Here is a 13,725-nt window from a genome sequence, read left to right on the forward strand (position 1 = left end):
CTGCAGGAGCCCAGTTAGCAACATCAGAACCTTTCTTGGTCATATCCGTCAAAGGTTTAACAACGCTAGAAAAATTAGCGATAAAACGACGGTAGAAGTTAGCAAAACCCAAGAACTTCTGAAGACTCTTAACTGACGTGGGTTGAGTCCAATCATGAATAGCTCGGACCTTGACTGGGTCCATCTCCACCGCAGAAGGGGAAAAAATAAAACCCAAAAAGGGAACCTTCTGTACTCCAAAGAGACACTTTGAGCCCTTAACAAACAAAGCATTCTCACGCAAAACCTGAAACACCATCCTGACCTGCTCTACATGCGAGTTCCAATCATCAGAAAAAATCAGAATATCATCCAGATAAACAATCATAAATTTATCCAGATACTTCCGGAAAATATCATGCAATCACCACAGTAAAAACATAACCCATTCTGACGTCTATGATTTTTCCGTTCATTTCTAGTCTGAATTCTACCACATTGCATTAAATCAGGTGTTTGTTCAGACAACACCACCAGAGGATTAGCGGCTTTGCGCTCCCGCAAACGCCGGTCAATTTGAATAGCCAGCGCCATGGAATCATTCAGACTTGTAGGAATGGAGAAACCCACCATCACATTCTTAATGGCTTCAGAAAGGCCATTTCTGAAATTTGCGGCCAGAGCACACTCATTCCACTGAGTAAGCACGGACCATTTCCGAAATTTTTGGCAATACACTTCAGCTTCATCCTGGCCCTGAGAAATAGCCAGCAAGGCTTTTTCTGCCTGAATTTCAAGATTGGGTTCCTCGTAAAGCAATCCGAGCGCCAAAAAAAACGCATCAATATTTGCCAATGCCGGATCTCCTGGCGCTAGCGAGAAGGTCCAATCCTGAGGGTCGCCCCGCAAGAAAGAGATAACAATTTTAACTTGCTGAGCTGAGTCTCCAGATGAACGGGGTCTCAGAGATGGAAACAATTTACAATTATTCCTGAAATTCCTAAACTTAAATCGGTCTCCAGAGAACAGTTCAGGAATAGGTATTTTAGGTTCAGACATTGGACTACTGGTAACAAAATCTTGTATGCCCTGCACACGAGCAGCAAGCTGATCCACACTTGTAATCAAGGTCTGGACATTCATGTCTGCAGCAAGCTCAAGCCACTCAGAGGTAAAGGGGAGGAAGAAAGAGAGGAAAAAAAAAAAAAAAACTCAGAATTTCCTTTCTTATTATCCCACTTCTGCAATGCATTAAACATTCAACTTTGACCTGGCATACTATTATGACCCCAATGGCAGAGGGTCTCAGAAATAAATACCAAGTCTGCAAACACAAAAAAACCAGCTCATAGGGCAGTGGTAACTGGGCTGACCGTATATCTAATCCTAGCACCACAAATAGCAGCAGCCGGGGAAAGTGCCTACGTTGGTTCTAGACGTCTCGCGCCAGCCGGAGAACTAACTAACCCTAGAAGGGAAAAGAAAGACCTTTCTTGCCTCCAGAGAAAAGACCCCAAAAGTTGGATACAAGCCCCCAACAAATAATAACGGTGAGGTAAGAAGAAAAGACAAACGTAAGAATGAACTAGGTATTTAGCAAAGAGAGGCCCACTGACTAATAGCAGAATATAGTAAGATGACTTATACGGTCAGCAAAAACCCTATCAAAATTTCCACGCTGGATATTCAAGAACCCCCGAACCGTCTAACGGCCCAGGGGGAGAATACCAGCCCCCCAGAGCTTCCAGCAAAATCAGGAATCACATTTAGTACAAGCTGGACAAAAACTAAGAGCAATGCAAATAACCAAAAAAACAAGGAAGCAGGACTTAGCTTAATTTTGCAAGAACCAGGACCAGCAGACAGGAGCAAACAGAAAGGAACTGATTACAACGATGCCAGGCACCAGACTGAGAATCCAGGAAGTTTATATAGCAACACCCCTGGACTAACGAACAGGTGGGTGCCAAGCTGAGGAAAGACAATCCCAGAGTCATATCACTAGAGACCACAAGAGGGAGCCAAATAATCCAATTCACAACACAATCCCAAACCTAACCCTAATCCCAAACGTAACCCTAATGCCAACCCTAATCTAAACCCTAACCCTAATCCCAACTCTAATCCTAACTTTAGCCCCAACCCTAGTCCTAACTTTAGCCCCAACCCTAACTTTAGCCCCAATCCTAACCCTAAATTTAGCCCCAACCCTAACCCTAGCCCTAACTTTAGCCCCAACCCTAACCCTAGCCCTAACCCTAAATTTAGCCCCAACTCTAACCCTAAATTTAGCCCCAACCCTAACCCAACTTTAGCCCCAACCCTAGCCCTAACTTTAGCCCCTAACCCTAAATTTAGACCCAACTCCTCTAGCTGTTGGCCGGCAGATCGTGGCAGGCGCACTGCGCATGCGTCTGCCATTTTCTTACCGGAGGAAGAAGCCGGCGGCCAGGAGGGGACACAGGAGGACCCAGGGACACCGGTAAGTATAACAGAGTCCCCGAATCCCCCTATTTCTCTGTCCTCTGATGTGCGATCACATCAGAGGACATCGCTTTTTTTTTGCCGTCACCGGTAAACAGTTAATTACCGGCGATCGCAAAACAGGGGTCGGTAAAAAAACGACCCCGATCATGTTCTTTGGGGTCTTGGCTACCCCCCCGGCAGCCGAGTCCCCAAAGATCTTCCGGGTGCCAGCCGGCAGACATACTGCGCATGCGCCATTTTTTGGCAAGAAGAAGATGGCGGCGCCCATCGGGAGCCACGAGGAGCACCGGGGGAGACAGGTGAGTATCGGGGGGCTATCGGGGACCCCATTTCTCTGTCCTCTGATGTGCGATCACATCGGAGGACAGAGAAATTAAATGGGAAATTGCTTCTTTTTTTTTTTTGCGATCAACGGTAAACTGTTAATTACCGGTGATTGCAACCCGGGGGTCGGTATAAAACCTCCGAATCATGTTCTCTGGGGTCTCGGCTACCCCCAGTAACCGAGACCCCAAAGAAAATCCGACTCTGGGGGGCGCTATTCACTTTTTCCACAGCGCCGTTAATTAACGGCGCTGTGGTTTAAGTACCCTTAACTGCTGCCGTTAAAAGGCGTATCGGCGGTCGTTAAGGGGTTAAGTACCCAGAAGAGTTGGCAAGGCTTCAGGGAAAACTAGAAGATGTGCCATTTGCAATGTGAAATTACCCAAAACTTACAGGAAGCAGTTATGTGAGGGTTGCACCTCTAAGATCATTAGGGATGAACAGTCAACTTTCTTATCTGACATGAGGTCCATGATTAGAGAGGAGGTCCAAGCCTGGAAGAATGGGAAGATACAGAGAAAAGGCTTGTTATAACCCGTGACTTCAGCATTCGTCTACCCTTTGAACCAGAAGACATTAAAACGTGGGAAGAGATCCCGAAAATTGATGTTCCGGTTGCCAAAGTGGCCAAGAAGGCGTCAATTCCGTTTGAGGATTCTTCAAGCCTCAGGAAATCCATGGACAGGAGGGCTGATTGTTTCTAAATAGAGCTTGGGAAGCATCTGTGGCCAAAATCAAAGAAAACACAGCTGCTAGCTCAGTTCCCAAGTCCATGTATATGTGGATTGGTCAAATGGAGGAGCATTTGAGAAATAAGACTCCTACAAAGGACATATTAGGGTCGCTTGCGTTAATGAAATTAGCCACAGGATTTATGGCGGACGCTTCCGCAGAATCTGTTAGATACGCTGCTTGGAATAATTCCTTATGCAGCTCGTCGAGCTATTTGGATGAAAATATGGTCTGGGGATATCCAATCCAGAAATAAGCTCTGCTCCATTCCCTTTTCAGGTTTAAGAGTATTTTGGCCAGTGTTAGATGAAATTTTAGAGAAAGCTTCAGACAAGAAGAAAGGGTTTCCAGAAGATAGAGCCAGGACGTTTCAGTCCTTTAAGAGATCCCGTCATTCCCAGAGGGAGGATTACAGTGGAAAAGGGAAGTTGGGTAGATGGAGCTACCCCAAAGGAGGTAGTGGTAGAGCTACCCTTTTTTGGTTCAAGTTGAAGGAGGAAATGACGCCAGTGGTATAGGGGGGTGGCTCAGACAGTTTGCAGGAAGCAGGCAGGACATATCTCAGGAGCAGTGGACTCTAAAAACTACTTCACTGGTATACATGATAGAGGTCATACGGTTGTTACCCGAAAGATTTCTTAGAACGGATCCTCACTCCCCAACAACCAGTTCCCTTATGTGGTCGGACATAAAATATCTATTAAAGTCAGGAGTGATATCCCGGTTCCCCAGGTAGAGACAGGCTGGGGTGACTTCTCAAGGCTTTCACCATCACCATGAAAAAAAATCTCAGGCGTGTCTTGTACTATAATACATTTACACCATTACATTATTGGGTAAGGTTCAAAAGATTCAGAATGGAGTCCATAAAGACAACCATCCCCTTGATAAAGGGAAATGCGGTTATGTGCACGTTAGATCTACAAAACGCATACTACTATGTGCCAATACAGCCCAGCTGTCAAAAATTCCTAAGGTTCGCTATAAGATTCCAAAACCAGAACTGCTACTTCCAATTTCAGTGTCTTCCTTTCGGTCTGGCTTCAGCCCATTGGGTCTTCACGAAACGAATCGCAGAGATTATAGCTTACCTAAGGAAAAGGGGTATCATTAGACTTCTTGTTGGTGGCCAACTCAGTAGAGGAGCTACGAAACCACATGGAAATATCAGATTCAATGCTAGAAAATCTGGGTTGGATCTTAAATTTAGAGAAGTCGGACCTTGTGCCAGGAACCAAGAATATATTCCTGGGTGTGCTTCTAGACTTCCTGTTGAGTTTCATTTTTATGAAGCCGCTGCACATGATGGTGATGAATATCCTAGGCATATCCTTCCCTCTTACCTACCCACCTGTCCTCCTCTGCTGACCTGCTCCTCAACCTCAAATCTGTCCTAATAAAACATAGAACAAGCCGGCCACTCTCCTTCTCCCACCTGCTCTCCCTCTCTCTGCTTCTCCTCACTGCTGGCGGCATATCTCTCAACCCTGAACCCCCACAGCTCATACCTCCCAATACTACCCCTCCTACCGCTCCCTATCTAATATGAACTACCACCCCACTGCTCCCTCTCTCTGGAGCACTCTGGAATGCCCGCTCAATCTGCAATAGGCTTTATGTGATTCATGACCTTTTTCTCTCCCACAAGCTTGCCTTCCTTGGCCTCACAGAAACATGGCTAACACCCTCTGACACCGCCTCCCCTGCTGCGCTGTGTTACGACGGCCTCCACTTCACCCACACCCCTCGCCCCGGCAACAAACATGGTGGTCTTCGCCTTTCTTCAAACTGCACCTTTAACCCAATCCCACTTCTACCATCCCTTATCCTCCCCTCTTTTGAAGTCCACTCTGTCCGCATCTACTCTCCCTCCAACCTCCAAGTGGCCATAATATACCGACCTTCGGGCCTGGCCACTACCTTTATTGACCAATTCTCCACCTGGCTTCTTTACTTTCTCTCTGCTGACATTCCCACCATCATCATGGGTGACTTCAACATCCCCACTGATACCCTTCAGTCAACAGCCTCCAAACTTCTGTTCCTTACTTCATCTTTTGGACTTACTCAGTGGTCCTCCGCAGCCACCCACACAGGCGGACATACACTAGACCTGGTCTTCACCCGTCTCTGCTCTCTATCTATCCTTACCACCTCCCCTCTCCCTCTATCCGACCACCATCTGCTCACTTTTTCATCCCTGTCCTCCTTACCGGTCACCCATGTCCAACAACATGCGCATCCACGCAGAAACCTTGCACACCTAGACACCCACACACTCTCTGACTCTATCCTACCACTGGAATCCATATCCTCACTCCACGACACAGACAGGGCCACTGCTTTCTACAATACCACTCTCGCATCAGCTATTGACACGGTTGCCCCTCTCGTCCATGGCAGAGTGTGACGTATCAATAGACAGCCCTGGCACAATAACACCCCTAAAAAGCTCCGGCAAGTGTCCAAGGTTGCAGAGCGGCATTGGAAGAAAACACATTCGCAAGACGACTTCACTGCATTTAAACAGGCAACACTCACTTTTAAATGTGCTCTCACCTCTGCTAAACAGGCCTACTTCACAACCCTCATATCTTCCCTATCCTACAACCCCAAACAGTTATTCAAAACCTTTAACTCCCTCCTCTGCCCCCCACTGCCCCCTCCAACCTCCCTCATCTCTGCTGAGGACTTTGCCACACACTTTACAAAATAAGATCGACCAAACAAGGCAAGTCTTCATTGTTCAACCACTACAACCCCTTTGTATACCAGACCAATGCCCAAACCCCATAACCTCCTTATCCAACATCACTGAACGGGGGCTTAACTGTGTCCTCTCCAAATCACACCTCACCACCTGTGCGCTCGACCCCATCCCATCTCCTCCCCAACCTCACCAGCACTCTTATCCCATCCCTAACCCACCTCTTCGACTTATCACTAACTTCTGGCACCTTCCCTTCTGCTTTCAAACATGCCACAATCACGCCTATCCTTAAAAAGCCAAATCTCGATCCAACTGCTATGTCCAGCTATCGCCCAATATCACTGCCCCTATTCGCTTCCAAACTCCTGGAGCAGCACGTCCACGCTGAACTTTCCTCCCACCTGTCATCTAACTTGCTCTTTGACAATCTACAATCTGGTTTCCGCCCCATCACTCAACTGAGACAGCCCTGACCAAAATTACTAACGACCTACTTACAGCCAAAGCTAATGGACAATACTCTGTACTTCTCCTTCTAGACCTGTTCTCTGTTTTCGACACAGTTGACCACTGACTCCTGCTACAGATCCTCTCCATTGGCATCAAAGACCTCGCCCTATCCTGGATCTCCTCATACCTTTCCAACCGCACATTCAGTATCTCCCACTCCCACACTACCTCCTCATCCCACCCTCTCTCTGTTGGAGTCCCCCAAGGCTCTGTTCTAGGACCCCTACTCTTCTCAATCTATACACTTGGCCTGGGACAACTTATAAAGTCCCATGGATTCCAATACCACCTTTACGCTGATGACACTCAGATCTACCTTTCTGGCCCTGATGTCACCTCTCTGCTGTCCAGTATCCCAGAGTGTCTATCAGCCGTATCCTCCTTCTTCTCCTCTCGCTTCTTCAAACTCAATGTGGACAAATCTGAACTCATCATCTTTCCTCTATCTCATAGATTTTACTTACCTGACCTATTATTATTATTATTATTAATTTATATAGCACCATTGATTCCATGGTGCTGTACATGAGAAGGGGTTACATACAAGTTACAGATATCACTTACAGTAGACAAACTTACAATGACAGACTGATACAGAGGGGCGAGGACCCTGCCCTTGCGGGCTTACATTCTGCAGGATTATGGGGAAGGAGACAGTAGGTATCTATCGCAATTAAAGACATAACACTTTCCCCCGTACCGGAAGTCCGCTGCCTCGGAATAACTCTTGAGTCCGCCCTGGCCTTCAAACCGCACATCCAAGCTTTTTCCACCTCCTGAAAAATATCTTCAGAATCCGTCCTTTCCTCAACCGTCAATCTACTAATATGCTTGTGCATGCCCTCATCATCTCCTGCCTTGACTACTGCAACATTCTTTTCTGTGGCCTCCTTTCACCTCTCCAGTCCATCCTTAACTCTGCTGCCCGACTAATTCATCTCTCTCCTCGACACGCCTCTTCTTCCCCCCTCTGCAAATCTCTTCATTGGCTCCCATTTCCTCAGCGTATCCAGTTCAAATTACTAATACTAACCTACAAAGCCATCCATAACCTTTCTCCTCCATATATCTCAGAACTAATCTCCCGATATATTCCCTCACGTAATCGCCGGTCCTCCTAAGACCTCCTTCTCTCCTCCACACTTATTCGCTCCTCACCCAACCGCCTCCAAGACTTCTCCCGAATATCCCCTATCCTCTGGAATTCTTTGCCCCAACTCGTCCGACTATCAACCACATTCGGATCCTTCAGATGGAACCTGAAAACCCACCTCTTCAGGAAAGCCTACAGCCTGCACTGACCCCGCTGCCTCCTCACCACTACCGAAGCTACCACCTCGCCAACATCGGAGCTCCTGCAACCCTCAACCTATGGTCTCCTTCCCTACATCCTGTAGAATGTAAGCCCGCCCCTCTGTATCAGTCTGTAATTGTTAGTTTGCTTACTGTAAGTGATATCTGTAATTTGTATGTAACCCCTTGTCATGTACAGCACCATGGAATCAATGGTGCTATATAAATAAATAATAATAAATATTAACTTCTTGTATCCCCTGTGTCCGATGGAGTCAGTTCCACTAGAGGGATTTTCAAAGGGTTATTGTATACTTCTGGACAGGCCGCAAATAACCCTCAACAAGGAAATGTACCTATCCCTAGCGGTTAGGAGATCTCTGGTCTGGTGGATCATCTCCAAAAACCTCCAGTTGGGTATTCCATGGATTTCCTCTCCCTGCGTGACAATTACCACTGACGCAAGCAAATGGGGATAGGGAGCCCATCTGGGATTAACATTTTTTCAGGGGTTTTGGCCTCCAGAAACTCAGAACTTCGAATTACAGGGAACTTTGCGTGGTATGCGAAGCTCTAAAATAGAGCCGACCATTGCTAAAAAAAATAAAGATGCCATATAAAGATTCTGTCGGACAACATAACAACTGTATCTTTTTTACATCACCATGGGGGTCCAAGACATTGTACTCTTCAGGATCTGGCCTCTAAGATCTTTACCAGGGCAGAAAGGGCAGTGTTGTCAATTTCAGCAGTCCATCTGGAAAGATCTTTGAACAGAGTTGCAGATTACCTAAGCAAGCAGAATATTTGACCTATCGAGTGGGAGTTAAAGTGAACCTGTCACCCTTCCCCGGATGTTTTTAACTAAAAGAGCCACCTTGTGCAGCAGTAATGCTGCATTCTGACAAGGTGGCTCTTTTAGTTCTGGGTGCTGTAACTGCCGAAATAATCAGTTTTGTAATTTGTCCTAAATACCTTTTCTTCAGTCAAGGAGGCAGGCCTTTCCCCCCTGCTGCAGACGCCACACAGCCGTCACTCAAATCTTGGCGCCGGGCGCCGCCTCCTCACCGCTGTTTTTAAATGATCCGGCGCCTGCGCTCATTTCTCCTGCCTTGGGCAGGCGCAGTGAGCGCTGCCCGTCGTCTGTCCTCATATGCAGTCCAGCTGACTGCGCCTGTGTGACCGCCCTGCCTGTGAGTCCCCGCCCCGCAGTGTCTTCTTATTTATTCATACTACGGGGCTGGGATTCACAGGCAGGGGGTTCGCACAGGCGCAGTCAGCTGGACTGCATATGAGGACAGAGGGGCAGCGCTCACTGCGCCTGCCCAAGGCAGGAGAAAAGAGCGCAGGCGCCAGATCGTTTCAAAACTGCGGTGAGGAGGCGGCGCCCGGCGCCAAGAAGATTTGAGCGACGGCTGTGTGGCGTCTGCAGCGGGGGGAAAGACCTGCCTCCTTGACTGAAGAAAAGGTATTTATGACAAATTACAAAACTGATTATTTCGCCAGTTACAGCACCCAGAACTAAAAGAGCCACCTTGTCAGAATGCAGCATTACTGCTGCACAAGGTGGCTCTTTTACAGCAGCTGTGTCGGCTCTGGGGCCTTCCTCAGATAGATCTCTTTGCAACCAGGAAAAATTTGATGTTCGAAAAATTGTACTCCTTGAACCCTATGGACAATCATGTTTGGAGCAGGGCTCTATGATATGCCTTTCCTCCAGTAGCCTTGATCTCAAGGGTTCGCAGAAAAATTCAGGAGGACCAGGCAAAGGTACTCCTGATAATTTCTTTCTGGCCAAAAACAAGTTGATTCCCACTATTGAAAATGATGGCTCTAAAGAAACCTGTTCTGCTTCCACTGAGATAAAATCTGCTTTATCAGGGTCCGATTCTTCACCACGACTTGGAGAGACTTCACCTTTCCGTGTGGATCCTGAAAGGAGTATCTTAAGATCTCGGGGCCTTTCGGATCAGGTGATATCCACAATTCAGGCAAGCAGGAAGCCAGTCACCTCGGCTATGTACAACAAAATGTGGAACAAATTCTGTTTGGAATATGGCAGCTCTTCCATAGATACTTCTCACCCAGATATTCATAAAATATTAGACTTCTTACAAGCAGGATTTAATAAGGGACTAAAGCCAAGTATGTTAAAAGTCCAAATATCAGCTTTGAGTGCTTTCTTTGACTTTCCCCTAGCCTCTCACCCTTGAGTGAACAGATTGTCTAAGCGCAGCACAGAGATTGAGACCCATGGTGAGGAAATTGATGCCCCCATAAGATTTAAATGTAGTCGTTAATGCCTTATGAAAATATCCCTACGAGCCCGTAGATGATATGAGCATTGCCAGACTTTCCTTTAAAAAGCATTTCTAGTAGCCATAACCTCCGCCAAGAGAATCGGAGAAATACAGGCCGTGGTGGTACAGGATCGATACCTTCAGATCCTAGAGAACCAAATAATCCTTAGATTTGATCCAGCATTCCTGCCCAAGGTAGTCTCTACCCAGAACACCAATCAGGAAGTGGTCTTGCCCTCTATTTGTCAGCACCCTAAAAAACAAAAAGAGCTCTTCTTCCATTCGTTGGATGCAAGACAGGCTATCATTCTCTACCTGGGGGACACACAGGATTGGAGACAGGACACGAGTCTATATATTCAATACGGAGCTAGAAATAAGGGGGAAAAAGGTTCCAAACCTACTATAGAAAGATGAATCAGGTCCACAATATACCTAACCTATGCTTCAGAAGAAATACCCCCTACGAGGGGGGGGGGCTTAAAAGCCCATTAAATTAGAGCAGTCTCCACCTCCTGGGTAGAAAGAGCAGGGGCTTCCATAGAACAAATTTGCAGGGCAGCAACTTGGTCTAGCCTGAATAGCTTCCTGTAGGCATTATAAACTGGATGTATTATTAGGGCAACAAGCTGCTTTGGAGGTGAGCGCCTGTGGGCAGTCACAACCCCTGCACCCCCTAAGTTTGCACCCCATTCGTTGCTTCAGAAGTTTTGACATAAATCACCAGCTGATCACAAGAGGAGATTCATTTACTGATACAAGTGATGTGCGAGTACCAATCATTTTCTTTTTTACTTTTAAACTGCGGCATAAACACCAGAAGTAAAAATCTGCCCAATCTCTGTCATGGAACCTCATGAAAGAAGATCTAATTAAGAAAAAACTAAATACATTTTGTGCTAATTTAAAGGCAATATGTCATCAGCAAGGGACGCATTGTTTAAATCAGATTTTTGTGCTAAACATTTAAAAACAAAAGAAGCATTTTGTATTTATTTTGCATATTACAATCTTTATTAAAAATAAAAATTAGAATTCTAGCAGCACCAACCGCTGGGCGTTTTTAGACTTTGACTTCCTGTTGTTTAAGGAAATTCACATGTACATTAGGTGCAATTAGCAAACTCTGACCCCATCTTTAGTACTGAAGCATCTAATGTGTGTAAATGTCATTGTAAAGGGAGGGGGAGAAGGTGGACTGTGATGTCACCTATTGTGAATGATGGATCTTGTGTTATCTCCTGCATATAAAGGTGTTATCAGTCATTGTACAGGAGGAGGAAGTGAGCTGGGATATCACCTATTGTGAATGGTGGATCCTGTGTTATCTACTGTATATAGAGGTGTTATCAGTCATTGTACAGGAGGAGGAAGAGAGCTGTGACATCATCTATTGTGAATGGTGGATCCTGTGTTATCAGCTGTATATAGAGGTATTATCAGTCATTGTATAGGAGGAGAAGGAGGTGTGCTGTGACATCACCTATTGTGAATGGTGGATCCTGTGTTATCTAGTGTATATAGAGGTGTTATCAGTCATTGTACAGAAGGAGGTGAGCTGTGACATCACCTATTGTGAATGGTGGATCCTCTGTTATCAGCTGTATATAGAGGTATTATCAGTCATTGTATAGGAGGAAGAGGTGAGCTGTGACATCACTTATTGTGTATGGTGGATCCTGTGTTATCTACTTTATATAGAGGTGTTATCAGTCATTGTACAGGAGTAAGAGGTGAGCTGTGACATTACCTATTGTGAATGGTGGATCCTCTGTTATCAGCTGTATATAGAGGTATTATCAGTCATTGTATAGGAGGAGGAGGTGAGCTGTGACATCACCTATTGTGTATGGTGGATCCTGTGTTATCTCCTGCATATAGAGGTGTTATCGGTCATTGTACAGGGGGAGGAGGTGAGCTGTGACATGACCTATTGTGTATGGTGGATCCTGTGTTATCTACTGTATATAGAGGTGTTATCGGTCATTGTACAGGGGGAGGAGGTGTGCTGTGACATCACCTATTGTGAATGGTGGATCCTGTGCTATCTGCTGTATATCCCCTTTACCCCCAAGGGTGGTTTGCACGTTAATGACCGGGCCAATTTTTACAATTCTGACCACTGTCCCTTTATGAGGTTATAACTCTGGAATGCTTCAATGGATCCCGGTGATTCTGACAATGTTTTCTCGTGACATATTGTACTTCATGATAGTGATAACATTTCTTTGATAATACCTGCGTTTATTTGTGAAAAAAATGGAAATTTGGCGAAAATTTTGAAAATTTCGCCATTTTCAAGCTTTGAATTTTTATGCAATTAAATCACAGAGATATGTCACACAAAATGTTTAATAAGTAACATTTCCCACATGTCTACTTTACATCAGCACAATTTTGGAACCACAATTTTTTTTTGTTAGGGAGTTATAAGGGTTAAATGTTGACCGGCAATTTCTCATTTTTACAACACCAGACCTGAGTAGGCTGATACCCCATATGTGGGGAGGAACCACCGTTTGGGCGCATGGCAGAGCTCGGAAGGGAAGGAGCGTCATTTGGAATGCAGACTTAGATGGATTGGTCTGCAGGCGTCACATTGCGTTTGCAGAGCCCCTAATGTACCTAAATAGTAGAAACACCCCACAAGTAACCCCATATTGGAAACTAGACCCCCCAAGGAACTTATCTAGATGTGTTGTGAGAACTTTGAACCCCCAAGTGTTTCACTACAGTTTATAACGCAGAGCCGTGAAAATAAAAAATCTTTTTTTTTTTCCACAAAAATTGTTTTTTAGCCCCCAGTTTTGTATTTTCCCAAGGGTAACAGGAGAAATTGGACCCCAAAAGTTGTTGTCCAATGTGTCCTGAGTACGCTAATACCCCATATGTTGGGGTAAACCCCTGTTTGGGCGCACAGGAGAGCTCGGAAGGGAAGGGGCACTGTTTCACTTTTTCAACGCAGAATTGGCTGGAATTGAGATCGAACGCCATGTCGCATTTGGAGAGCCCCTGATGTGCCTAAACAGTGGAAACCCCCCAATTATAACTGAAACCCTAATCCAAACACATCACTAACCCTAATCCCAACGGTAACCCTAACCACACCCCTAACCCTGACACACCCCTAACCCTAATCCCAACCCTATTCCCAACCGTAAATGTAATCCAAACCCTAACCCTAACTTTAGCCCCAACCTTAACCCTAGCCCTAACCCTTGCCCTAACCCTAACCCTTGCCCTAACCCTAACCCTAGCCCTAACCCTAGCCTCAACCCTAACTGTAACCTTAACCCTAGCCCTAACCCTAGCCCTAACCCTAACCCTAGCCCTAACCCTAACGGGAAAATGGAAATACATTTTTTTTATTTTTTTATTTTTCGCTAACTA

The sequence above is a fragment of the Ranitomeya variabilis genome, chromosome 4, assembly GCF_051348905.1.
Source record: "Ranitomeya variabilis isolate aRanVar5 chromosome 4, aRanVar5.hap1, whole genome shotgun sequence".
Classification (NCBI taxonomy): Eukaryota; Metazoa; Chordata; class Amphibia; order Anura; family Dendrobatidae; genus Ranitomeya; species Ranitomeya variabilis.